Here is a 14,407-nt window from a genome sequence, read left to right on the forward strand (position 1 = left end):
TCGGTTCTGTGAGGGTGAGCACAGAACCCCCTCCTACACCTCTTTCCTTGTCCTTGTCCTCGGTCTAAGTGACCCCAGGTTAGGCACACACCGCCCAGAAGTGTAACGCTGCTTCTCGGCTCCTCCTTTTACTTTCAGTTCACCCGGCGAATCCACCTAAGGGACTGATCATCCCAGAATTCAGAACCAAGTCATCTTCCCTCACTCGAGAGAGAGAGGTGATGCTCCGGAGACACCGTGAAGGGCATACGGCCTTGACCTAATGAATCAATGTCCCCCCTAAGCACAGGACATATGTAAGATCTGATACACCACTGTCTGTTCGTCTAAGGTAGGGGACCCCCTTCATAATGCCATCAGCCGATGAGGTGCTAGGAATTCGCTTTGTTATGTATGGCAGCAGTGCTGTGCGTGTCCTTGCTTTGGCTAGAGTTGGTGTGGCGTGCTGCTGTTAAGCGCTCAAACATAGGAAAGATACCCCCCCTCTCAGAATCCTGAGCAGATTACCAAACATAGTGAATCTGTGAGTGATAAGAGCCTGACACTCCAGGTCCCTGTCTCACAGACAACAGTTGATGACTTAGGGAGAGAGAGCTCCGACAGTGAAAATGACATGACAGCAGACAAGGTAGCAATGCCCGGCTAGCTCAGTCGGTAGAGCATGAGACTCTTAATCTCAGGGTCATGGGTTTGAGCCCCATGTTGGGCGCCAGATGCTGCAGTGATTAGTTTCTGGGAAGGGGAGCGTGGTGGGGGCAGGAGGCACGGAGTCAACACACAGACCCCAGGTTTTGGGTGGAAGCAGGCCTGAGACAAGCAGCCTGCAGACTCGTTTATTTCAGTTGCTACAACAGCTTATAAAGCCAAGGCAGCCAATCCGGTCAAGGGACGGTCTATGCTCTAACCAATCACACCCTGTTGCCAGGCAGTTTCTGAAGCCATCCAATCACAGCCTATTGCCAGGCAGACTCTGTTGCCAACGGCCATCTTGGCATGGCCTTCTCATTCCACCACACTTCTGCCTTTAATGTATTTAAGAAACTCCTGGGACTGGTGCTGTGGTGCAGCCAGTTAATGCCCTGGCCTGAAGCCCCGGCATCCCATATGGGCACCGGTTCTAGTCCCTGCTGCTCCTCTTCTAATCCAGCTCTCTGCTAAGGCCTGGGAAGGCAGTACAAAATGGCCCAAGTCCTTGCGCCCCTGCACCCATGTGGGAGACCCAGAAGAAGCTCCTGGCTCCTGGCTTTGAATCCACACAGCTTGGGCCATTGCAGCCATCTGGGGAGTGAATCAGTGGATGGAAGACCTCTCTCTGTTTCTACCTCTCTCTGTAACTCTTTCAAATAAAGAAAATAAACCTTAAAAAAAAAATCCTAAACCTGGCTTTGGAGTCTCTTTGCAATGTATTCTACAATTTATTTTCTACTGTGTTGGTTTTTCTACTGACTCTGTGTGACTTTGTTATTTTCTCTTGTACACACAAATTTTAAAAATCATTATAATGTGTGCTCATTTAGAGACAGCATTGATACTTATGTAAAAAATTACTAATTAGCAAATTGTCTAAATTTTATTTGTGTACTGCATGGAAATGATACTTTTATGCTAAATGAGTTCTGTATTATTCAAAAGTAGCTCTGGCATTTCCATTCTGTTTAATTGTGCTTTCTGTGTATTTCCACATCACTAGTCTGTTCTTTACTTTGTATAGGTTTGTATTTCTCCATATTACTTTCAAAAGGAAATGCTTTCAGCTTTTCCCCATTCAGTATAATATTGGCTGTTGGTTTGTCATATAGCCTTTATGATTTTGAGGAATGTTCTTTCTATGCCTAACTTATGGAGGATTTTTATCATGAAGGGGTGTTGAATCTTATCAAATGCTTTCTCTGCATCTATTTAGATGACCATATGTTTTTTGTTCTTCATTCTATTGATGTGATTTATGACGCTTATTAATTTGTGAATGTTGAACTATCCTTGCATTTCTGGGATAAATCCCACTTGATCATGATACATGATCTTTTTGATGTGTTTTTTATTCGATTCTCTAGTGCCTTATTGAGAATCTTTTTTATCAATGTTCTCTAAGGATATAGGTCTGTAGCTTTCTTTTTGTGCTGTGTCTTTGTGTGTTTTGGTATTAAAGTAAAGCTGGCCTCATAAAAAGAGTTTGGCAGAGTTCCATCCTGTTCAAATTTTGGAATTTTTCGAAGAGTATTGGAGTTACTTCCTCTTTGGAAGTTTTGTAGAATTCAGTAATAAAGCATTAGGTCCTGGACTTTTCCTTGATGAAAGACTTTTGATTAGGGCTTCAATTTCATTGCTTGTTATGAGTCTTTATGTTTTGTGTATCTTCTTTAGTTTATCTTTATAGGTTATATGTATCCAGGAATTTACCCATTTCTTCAAGGTTTTCCAGTTTACTAGTATATAATTCTTCATAGTAATTACTTATGATCCTTTGTATTTCAGTGGTGTCGGTTGTAATGTCTCCTTTTTCATCTCTCGTTTTGTGTTTTTTTTTTCTGTTAGTCTCTCTAGAAGTTTATTTACTTTGTTTATCTTCTTAAAAAAGTATTTTGTTGATTTTTTGTATTTTTTTAGTTTCAATTTTATTGTTTTCTGCTTTGATTCTTATTGCTTCTTGATTCCTGCTAATTTGGGGTTTGGACTGTCCTTGTTCTTCTAAGTCTTCAAGATGCATCATTAGATCTTTAATTTGGGCCATTTCTCTTTTTTAAGATAAGCATTTAATGCTATAAATTTCCCTCTTAATACTGCTTTTGCTGTATCCCACAGGTTTTGATATATTGTGTTTACATCTTTATCTATTTCAATAAAGTTTTTCATTTCATTTTTAATTCATCAGTGACCCATTCATCATTCAGTAGCATGTTGTTCAATTTCCAAATATTTCTGAATGTTCTGCTGTTCTTGTTGTTGATTTATAGTTTTATTCCTTTATGGTCTGAGAAGATACATGATATGATTTCCATATTTTTAAATTTGCTGAGACTTGTTTTGTGGCCTACTATGTGATGTATCCTAGAAAATGTTCCAGGTGATATTGAGAAGAATGTGTATGCTGTAGCTGTTGGGTGAAATGTCCTTTAAATCTATATTAGGTCCATTTGCTTGATAGATGTTTCAACTCTGATGTGTCTTTATTGATTTTCTGTCTGGATGACCCGCCCATTGATGATAGTGGGGTGTTGAGTGAACCACTATTATTGTATTGGAGTCTGACTCTCCATTTATGTCTAGTAGTATTTGCTGTACATAGATGGATGGTCTTGTGTTGGGTGCATATCACTACCTTCCATTTACTTATGTGAATGAATAGTGTTATTCCAATTCTCAGCTATTTTTCCAATTAAATAGTGAAATCATGGTTAAGATTCAAGTGATGAAATTATCTTTGTATTAAATTTGAGGCTGTATTTTAAGGGTTGTTTGGGGAGAAATGCCAATTTTATTCCCAGTCATGTAGTTTAAGTTTTGTTCATCAAAATAAAAATAATTCACCTCACACTTCACAAATTCTGAGCATATGTGACCTCAGTTATTTTTTAAAAGACCCATCAAATCTTTTTTGGGAGTGTTTTAATATCTTCTGTTTAATTATTGTTTTATATCTTTACAAACTATATAATATGTAATATATTGACAGAAATATATATATATAATATATACAGGAAAATATACAATATGTAATATATTGACAGAGAATAAAGATTAGTTTTACCCATGTTTTCTTTTTAGTAATCATTGCTCTATACTTAAAATTAATTATTTTCTAAATACTGTTCCCCTTGATTAATTTAGGTTTATATTTGATTCTTATTTTTCTTTTGTCATGGGAGTGTTTGTTTATTTTTCTTTGAATGAAAGGGCTACAGATGTTTTGTGAAGCATTACATCCAGTCCTTACATCTTATTTGTTATATAGAAAATATAAATGCTTTTGAGCAAATAATATGTAAATAATAATATATTTTAAACAGTTATAAAGTATACAAATGAAATTCTAAAACTCATTCTAAAAGCCAATGTATTTTAATTGAGGTTTTTTAAAAAGATTTTATTTATTTTATTTGAGAGTTAGAGTTACAGACAGTGAGAGGAAGAAACAGAGAGAAAGGTCTTCCCCCTGTTGGCTCACTCCCTAAATGGGCGCAACAGCCGGAGCTGCACCGATCCGGAGCTAGGTGCTTCCTCCTGGTCTCCCATGCAGGTGCAGGGCCCAAGGACTTGGGCCATCCTCCACTGCACTCCGGGGCCACAGCAGAGAGTTGGCCTGGAAGAGGAGCAACCAGGACAGAATCCAGCGCACCGACCGGGACTAGAACCTGGGGTGCTGGCAACACAGGCAGAGGATTAGCTAGCCTAGTGAGCCGTGGCACCGGCCTGCAATTATCTTCTTTAAAAATATACACTGCTTTATACTTTTGTCTCTTATGTATTGCTAGTAAACAAAATTTCTTTGTTTCTGTTTCCTAGGAAACTTTGAAATTTTTAAATATTTTATTACCAGTAATTTTAAAAAATCTTCTTTTTTCAGCATAAAAGCAAAATAGCCGCCATTATTTGCCTACCTTGTGTGGAGTAAAAATTTGAAAAAAAAGAATTTCTTCTTTTCTAAAATTCTGTATCAACTTTTGTTAGTATATTCTGATGTATTGTTGTAATGATCATTTCATTAGCTCACAATAATAGATAGAATCTTTTCATGCATGATTTTTATACTTACATTATATTTTCTAAACAGAAAGAATCCATAATCTCTCTACTGTTATAAATCCCAGGTCTATTTTGAAATTTAATTGAAAATATTTTTATTGTGTATTCTTTAATTGAAAGGCAGAGTATCAGTGAGAGAGAGGGAGGGAGAGAGAGAAAATTTTCCAGCTGGTGGTTCACTTCCCAAATGAGCCAGGCCAAAGTCAGGAGTTTAGTACTCTGAGTTTCCAACGTAGAGTTGTAGGGGCCCAAGTACTTGGGCCATCTTCTTCTACTTTCTCAGATGTATTAGCAGGGAGCTGTATGAGAAGTGGAGCAGCACGGACTCAAACTAATGCTCATATGGATGCTAGTGTTGTAGGTGGTGGCTTAACCCATCATGCCACAATTCCTGCCCAGGTTGAACTGAAATTCTAACTCCAATTTCCCTTTTTGCAGAAGGGTTTTCCTCCAAAATCCATGGTTTGTGTGTGTGTGGGGGGGGGGGGCTTTAATTTTATAATTCTTAGTATGTTACCTTTTATCTATGTTTAACTTCTTTCAATGTGTGTGTGCCTTGTATCTTCAGTTAGAGCAATCTGCTACTGATCCATAAAATCAGCTGTGAGTTTTATAGAACATGGCTTAGTAGACAGTGACTCTGGATAGACTGTGTAGTATCACTAAACAGATTAGAACATTAAATAGATATTACGGGTTGTAACCAGCCACTTCAGAAATTACCATGAATGAACCACAAGTGAAGGGGCTGGCAGAGTGACCACTGATATCGGCATGACCCAGTAATAGGTATGATGGGGGAGGGGCTACTGTTATTACCTCTAATCTACTAAGAATGGAGGGCTACAGTTTGAAGAATTTAAATAATTTATCCAAATCACTTCAGTTGTAAATAGCATAATTTAGAGACAAATCTGGGAATTGGATTAAGCCATCAGAGTGACTCTCTATGGGACCACTGGGTTCACTAAGTGACAGAGATTATTTTTACAACCTGGAATAGGAATCCAGCATTTTGGCTGCTCCCACCATGGGGAAAATGAGATGAGATTCAAGCAGGCTTATGTAAAAGTGTGAATGTGATAGGCTCTCAGGTAATACAATTGCATATTGGATGATTTTATAATTTCCTGGATAGTTCCTGATATTTTCAAGTAACATTTTCTTTTATATAAAAAAAGAATTTATTTATTTACTTGAGAGGTAGAGTTATAGACAGAGAGAGGGAGAGTCGGAGATAAAGGTCTTCCATCCATCCGCTGGTTCACTCCCCAAATGGCCACAAAGGCTGGAGCTGGGCCAATCTGAAGCCAGGAGCCAGGAGCTTCTTCTGGGTCTCCCAAGCAGGTGCAGGGGCCCAAGGACTTGGGCCATCTTCTGCTGCTTTCCTAGGCCACAGTAGAGAGCTGGAAGAGAAGCAGCCGGGACTCGAACCAGTGCCCATATGGGATGCAGGCTCTGCAGGAGGAGGCTTAGCCCACTGTACCACAACACTGCCTCCTCAAGTAACATTTTCATTGCTTTCTGATTAGGTGAAAATTATTTCATATGTCTTTTAAAGTGTCACAATTTCTAACAACTTTGATCATCTCTTTCAGGATTCCGGATAATCACCTCTCTTTATTATCTAGCAATATACACCTTAGTACATCACATTCTCTGCTAGAACAGTCTTCCCTGTCTTTTATTCCTAACTAAATATTCAAAAGTCGTTTCAAGAATCTCCTCCTTAGTGAAATATCTTTGCTTCTCTGTGACTGAAATGTGTACTTTCAAAGCCTCCACTGTGCATTATGCATACCTTCATTTATAGCACTTAGCATGACTCTTTCTAATGGTTTCTTCAAACCCATTTTTTCATTAGGCATATAGCTCATGAAAGCAGGGGCCATGACTTTCCACTGAAGTAATCCCAGCACCAAGCACTGTGCCTTTCAAATAACAAGCATACATTAAATGAATGAGAATAGAATGCATAGAGGAAGAAAGAAAATTAAGTACTTCTTTCCGTTGCCTACATATACCACTGTTTCTACATCAAGATGCTGTGCATTTAGAAATAATGTGATAGAAAACAGTCATAGCCAGACAGCTTGTGTGTGTGTTTTCATAGACAAAGAACCTTAATAATGTTTTCTTCATTCAAGCATATATTACATACCATATAAACTCAGAAGACTATTTTTTAAAAAATAACACTATAGTTCTTTAATCTAAATGGCTCTGAATAAAAACAAATCATTCTTTCTATATCTGTGAATTATTGTTTAAGGAAAGAGTACATGTGGAGACTTTAGGCACTACATCCTAATGCAAAAAAAAATAGCAGAAAATGCCAGTATATGATCTGTTTTGTTTGTTTCAATATAATTCATATATGTAAAATTGGAATAGATGAATCTTGAGAGTTCAGTGTTCCTATCCCTACTCAATATGACAACTATACTTCCTCTTACACAAAGATATTCTATTTTTCTTCTCTAAAACTTACAGCTAAGTAATTAACTTTTTGTATTTTAATCAAATGTTCTGTATCCACTAAACACAAAATTGTAAATGTGTACTTTTAAAATAAATTAATTGATCCAATGAATGCAGACACACTATAGAGCATGCAAATCAAAACTTTAAAGTATGGAAAATTTTAGTGAAAACAAAGAAACAACTAAGTGATTTAAATGGAAGAGTCCTTTGGTTGTGTGAGTAGGAAGCTGTGTGGAGGGGAGTACATAAATCAGAGCCCACTTATTTTATAGATGCATATTTTTATGACTCTATATTTATTTTTTAAATTCTCATTAAATTTTGTTTTAAAGGGTCTCAAAATTCTGTGACAGATTTTTGGTCAAGTTGTTTCCATTAAAAAGTACTGATTTTAAAAACTAATAACTTAAAACTGCCACACACACACAAAAAAATGGTCCATAAAACATTCTCCTTTCCTTCTGAAGGTTTTACAATGCATTGTTATCATTAACCAGTCTTTTACTATTAAACTTAAATGGCCAATTGAGACAAACATGACTCTATATTTTAAATAAATTTCGATGCAGTAGTAAGTTTTAAAGGTTACTACTATACAAAAACAAAAATATAAGAAGGATCCTATAGGGGGCACTCAAGTACCATGAAATGGAGCATCTGCTTCATTCTACAGTTAGATTTTGTTTAGCTGAAACAGGATAGACCCTTGGGCACATTTTCATATTACCTTTTATATAAAGAACAGAAGTCAGTAAAATAAACGAAAATACTCTATGTCACACTTCTACTATTCCCCAAAGAAAGACAAAAGGATATTAAAAGATGAGATTAAGTGGCATTTTATGCCTTATTATTCTAAAAGCATAAAGGTATGATAGTGTGGGCAGCTGAATTGTGCTGCATTTTCCAAAATTCCAAGCAAAGTTTCTTCTGCATTATATAGTTCAGTGCTGGAGGTAATTACTCTTTTCTGAGATGCTTCTTTGTATAAAAGTACAAGAAATAAGAATAATGTATCTCATTTTTATAGATTATAAGGCAAAATAATATTCTGAAACTAAATTACTTTGGAAATTATAAGAAGATATTTCAAAAAGTTCATGGAATTGAAATTACACGATAAATGTATTTTGGTGAAAAAATATTTTGAAATCCAATCATAAGCTTTTTTTTTATGATACACATTTGCCATTAAGTTTGTGAAAGATCCTATAAAGGAGTTAGTCTACCATTCATGTAGAGAAGTTTTAGTAAATTATGGTGACTTTTTAATGATGTGGGTAAGAGAACGTGAGTGCAAAACTAAAACCCACTCCAGTAACCTGTGTGCAGGTGGATCTTTGTGTGTTTTTTTTTTTTTTTTAAGATTTATTTATTTATTTGTGGCCAGAGATACGCCAATCCAAAGCCAGGATCCAGGAGCTTCTTGCCAGTCTCCATGCAGGTGCAGGGGCCCAAAGACTTAGGCCATTTTCTCCTGCTCTCCTAGGCCATAGCAGGGAGCTGCATTGGAAGTGGAGCAGCTGGGACTGGAACTGCCACCCGTATAGGATGCCGACACTGCAGGTGGGGGCTTTACCCACTATGCCACAGTGCCGGCCCCAAACTATGTTTTGATAGCAGACTTTATTTTAATCAAAACCTAAATGAAAACCTGTGATAGCTTCTAAATGAAATCAAATGTGTTTTCTGCACAGTGCTAGAGGAGGAAAAATTTCTTTTAGACTTTGAAACTGTAATTTCAAAGAAGCTGCTATTTTATTTTAATATGGTCCAGACCATGGCTATTTATTTATTAACCTGGTGATGTTCTTGGGGTAGTGACATGAATCTCTTTAAACACAATGACTGCTAATCTACATTTACTCTCCCTTGAGAAATTCCCATTGAAGTACTAAGAGCATGTATGTTTTTATGTCTGCATTTTTCTCATGGGATGACTTAATTTGTGCTTTTCATGTGAAAACAGGCACATACAAGTGCTACGTGCTTCTCTTCATTAGCTTGTCTGTAACTATCATAGTTGCAAATAATCCATTCATTTCCAGTACCATTTGTCAAATCAATAACTTAAGGCACCTGTGCGTAGGAATGATTGAGTCCTACAGTCAGTTCTTAGTCCTACAATGTGTTCTTATGAAACAAGTTATTAACCCTGTTTCCTTTATAATGAAAGACATCTAAACATTTGTTCTCATAAAATCGGATGATATATCAGCAATCACTTACAATATACAAGTTCTTGGAATACTTTGACAGCATCAAACTAGAGAAGAAAAACAAGCTGTCACTAAGATTTCTCAGATTTAATACAACAGTTAGTATAGCCAAAGACATGGTATTTTCTGGAACTGTCTTGATTAGAAATATTCTTCCTGTGGCTCCATAATTATATTTATTAAAGTATGTTTAAGAGATGTTCTAACATTGGTTTGGAAACTGTCACTATTATAAATATAAAGTGTGAAAGAGTAGAGGGAAGAAATAACTCTTCAGAGCTAAAAACAGAGCCAGGTAGTTAACACTCCAACATCTCTGTGGCTATAATTTTCTTTCACTTGGAACCTACATTCTAGAAATGCTTCAGCCAAATCCAGGCCTGGAGTCTAGATGTTCTTTAATACATTTTGTTTATTCAAACAGAATTTGTTACTTCTTATGAGCTCTTGTCATTGTGATTTGATGCATCTTTGTGGAAATGCCAAAATGAATTAATCTTCTTAATTTTGAATAAAAAGTGAATGCTAATATCAACTATCCTTTTACTAATTATATACATTCCCTGAATGTGAGTCAATTTGTGGTTATATGTATCTACCTTTTCTCTTTTCAATGAATTATGATGTAGTTTTCAAGCAAAGCTCAGTAAAGAGCACAGAGACTACTGTCGTTTCCATTCACTTTCTTTAGTCAAAAAAGGGAATTATAGTAGAATAAATTGTGAGCGATATCCATCTAAAAGCACAAAGTTCATACTTCTTTCAGAAGAACATACATTTCTTATAAAGTATATATAAACTAAATAACTAAATATATTCTTGGTCTTCTGATGTCCTAGCATTGTGGTTCATCCTCTTCTACCTTGTCTAGTACATTCTTGTGAATTACTGTATCTTAACATTCATTTTTTGTTGTTTCAGTTATGTAGTGAGGTTTGCAGACTAATATGGATGATACCCTTGGTAAGGTCTATTTACAATGCAGAATGTAGCAATGGAAAGTCATAAAAGCATTTAATGGTCTTTCAACTATAATTTAACTTTGCCAGAATTCATGCATAAAATCACACATTTTCACAAATCTTGATAAATATATCTAGGTCCAAATGTCACTATTTTTCTTCCCACAAAGAGAGACTTGACATAAAATTAGGGCACTCTGTTCTGGGCTAAAAAGCTCCTTTTTGCATTTAAGTTTTTATGGTGATTAAAAAGTATGATTTTCATAACAGAAAAATACTTTTAGAGGTCAAGAGACATTTCCTGTCTGAGAGAAGTGATTTTTGTACTGAAAAAATAATGTTTTGGAAAAGTTAGTTCTCTAAGTTGTTCTTTAAAGCAAATTTTAAAATCATGTAAAAATGTCAATCTCAGTGCATCCTGTTTACAATATATTTACTCAGAACTTACTTTGTGACAGGCACTGTGTCAGGTGCAGCTGCTGACAACCCCTCCCAAGACCATTCCCAGGGAAAACTTTGATGAAACTTCTGTTTTTTCCTCTCTCTCTCTCTCTCTCTCTTTCTCTCTTGTTTTCTGTAACACATTTTTTTTTAACTTAAGAGGTTATTCCTAGTAAAGCAATAGGAAAAAAACATTATTTTCTCATAAAACCAAAAATAACCAAAGCAACTTCACTCCCTAAAGCAAAAATAAAATAAATTTGGCTTGGCCTAAGATGCTATAGTTCCAAAATACTTTTTACATGTATCAGCAAGTCATTTTTTATCAAAATGTGTATAAAGTCTTATTAACATGGCATCATGTTTTTTAGATCTCTGTCAATTGCCTATGCCTAAGCTCTATATTTGCAATTGTGTTATCCTGTTTACCTCAGATATAAGAATGTGTTCTGTGACAGAAGGACAAGGGAATAGCAGATATAGGAAAGATTAACAAGTTCAAGGGAGAAAGTGAAAAGCCATTAATCAACCGTAAGGCTAAGTGTCTCAGGATACCCATTATAGGACAAAGCCCACACAAAATAATGGAAAAAAAAAAAAAAAACTGGTTTGGTTCAGATATTGTGAACTGTTAAAGACTGTATTAAAAAGTAAACTTTAGAAAAATATGATTTGGATTCAAAGTAGCAAATCTTTAAAAATAAAGGATAACATGCTTGAAAAAGTGGCAAATAGGTCTCAGTTAATAAAAGTTACAATAAAAATAAATGAACAAAAAGTAAATAAGACTTTCTAGTTCTTTTGTCCTCTGATTCTATGTGAACTTGTAATATGAAAGGATCTTCAAAATCTGATTAATCTGTTGTGTTAACGTTGGCAACATTTATGAATGCTCTGAATTCTTCACATTTCTGAATTTGCTGCCAAGTTATAGATCAAACAAGATATGATGTGTTGACTGACTAAATGCTTGTTTCCATGCTCAAGATATTTAAATATATTTTGTGATTTGTTATCCAGAGTCAGATTCTAGTGGAAGTCATTTTCCTCTGTATAAAGACATTCTTCAAGCAAGGTACCTCACATTTTTATTGGGTGATCTCAGTAGTGACCTTTATGTGTCATCTCTGTGGTTTTTGAGAACATGGTTCACTCGAGATCCTGGAAAGTCAACCTATTAGCATTTGTTTTAAATTATGAATTCTGTTCATGTAGGAGTCATATTAATATTCTCATTGTTATATGTAAGATACTGAATACAGTACCTGAAACATAATATATCGATGCTTACTAAATGAATTTATATACTCTGAGTCAACACTCTTCTGAGGTAGGAAAAGCATAAAGGACTAACAATAGAGTAGACTATTTAATATAGGAGTCAGGCAATTTCATTCAAGGGTATTTCTGACATCAATGAAATGTATGATCTCAAACTAGTCATTTTCCCTGTCTTTAAAGTTATCTTATTCATAAAATGTGGTAAATTGGAATAGTGACTTGATTGCTCCTTCCAGGTCCAACAAGCTAAAAGTTTCTAATTATAGTTAAGGAGTAGCAGTATGGTGACCAAAAGAATATTCACAAATGAAAAACAAACAAAAAACTCATGCCATGGGGGTGTGTTCAGAGGAAGTACATTCTGGCCCTGGACCACTGCCCACAGACCATCAGTGGGAAACCTTATGTCGTTCAATTAGCTGGAACAGTGACGTGGAGCGCAAATTCACTACATATATCCGGGTCTGAAAGCACCAACAGCAACAAAGCTTAAATTTGCAACTGACTTGAAACCTGAGGGTTATTTCCACATAAGTAGAGGGACAAGGATTTTATGGCCTTTTGACATTTCTCTATTACCCACACACAGACTGCAATATTACTGATTGTGGCTCCTGATGACACACATGAAAAACAACATAGGATTTGTATAATAAGGTTATATTATTATGATGGAAGTCAATCAATTAAATATGATGCTGGATATGATATAATTTTTGTCTTCCATGTTGCCTTACCAAAATCATTAAAGACTCTTCCTTCTTAGTGTCAAAAGTTTATCAACAGGGCCAGTATTGTGGAGTAGTGGGTAAAGCCAATGCCTGCAGTGCCAGAATCCCATATCTCAGCTGCTAAACTTCGAAACCTGGCAATGACCTAGGAGAAGCAGCAAAAGATGACCCAACTATTCAGGACCCTGCCACTCATGTGGGATACCTGGGGAAACCTTCTGGCCCCTGGCTTCAGCCTGGCCCAGTTCTGGCCATTGTGGTCATCTGGTAAGTGATCCAGCAGATGGAAGATATCTCTCTCTCTCTCTTTATGACTCACTTCCATTTAAATACATAAATATTTTAAAAAATTTTATCAATAGGAGTGAGAGAAAACCCAAAAAAAAATCACATCAACATTTTTTTTAAAGATTTATTTATTTATTTGAAACTCAGAGTTACATAGAGAAGAGAGGCAGAGAGAGAGGTTTTCCATCCGATGGTTCACTCTTCAATTGGCCACAACGGCCGGAGCTGCATCAATCCGAAGCCTGGAGCCAGGAGCTTCTTCCGGGTCTCCCACATGGGTGCAGGAGCCCAAGGACTTGGGCCATCTTCCACTGCTTTCCCTGGCCATAGCTGAGAGCTGGATTGGAAGCAGAGAAGCCGGGTCTCGAAATGATGCCCATAAGGGATGCCGGCACTTCAGGCCAGGGAGTTAACCCGCTGTGCCATAGCGCCGGCCGCAATCACATCAATATTAAAAGCATATTCTGAAAGTTATTATGTCTAGCAGTTGGGCATTTTGCCATAATTGTATATCTTACAATATTTGTAGATAATGACAGTGAAGTTGAAACTATGTGAAATAAAGGCAAACTTAGTTTGGAAATATTTTTACTTTACAGACTGCATTAGATAATTGCCTCATTAGTTTTCCTTTCAGTTGTACATACCTGTTAATACTTTGCAAATGGAGGGGATTAAGGTGACACCAAACTCTTATTTATGCCAACCAAATTCTCATTTTCCAGTTGAAACAGTATGCCCTCAAGCAGAGCACACCTTTGAAACAAAGCAGTTTAAAATTTGCAGAATATTTAAATGAAATGATCTGAGGACTAATAAAAATATAAAGCGTTTTATGAAATCTGTTCTTTTTATATGGATGAAAGTCTTAAAAAAGAAATCTCATTTTCATTCATTACAGTAAAAGATTAAAAAGACAAATAAGACTGTGTCCAGAGTGACTGTAAAAAAAAAAAAAAAAAAGAGCTAACTCTTCAAAAAAAAAAAAAAAAATTACTAACCCACCACTACACTAACCAAGAAAGAAAATGTGCTTTAATTTTAAAGCATTGATCATGTTGCTTTAACATTGCCCCTCTCCCTTTCCTCCCCTCCTCCCTCACTTCACCTCGGTTCCCTTCTCATCTTGTGTCTGATGCTGCCTGGCAACCTTTCTGTGGGGAAGGCCTGGTAAGAACCCAGCCGCCTTTGAAGGATAGCCACAGGAATCCCTAGCAACCAAACTTCTGGGCCAAAACTACTTCACATACCTCTTCTT

At 36.3% G+C, this 14,407-nt stretch overlaps 1 non-coding gene across 1 annotated transcript; it reads left to right on the forward strand.

Annotated features, from left to right (window-relative positions):
- Nucleotides 1-636: 636 nt before the first annotated feature.
- TRNAK-CUU (transfer RNA lysine (anticodon CUU)) lies at nt 637-709 on the forward strand. Its single transcript has one exon. It is a non-coding gene; the product is annotated as a tRNA-Lys (tRNA).
- Nucleotides 710-14,407: the final 13,698 nt, after the last annotated feature.

The sequence above is a fragment of the Oryctolagus cuniculus genome, chromosome 3, assembly GCF_964237555.1.
Source record: "Oryctolagus cuniculus chromosome 3, mOryCun1.1, whole genome shotgun sequence".
Taxonomy (NCBI): Eukaryota; Metazoa; Chordata; class Mammalia; order Lagomorpha; family Leporidae; genus Oryctolagus; species Oryctolagus cuniculus.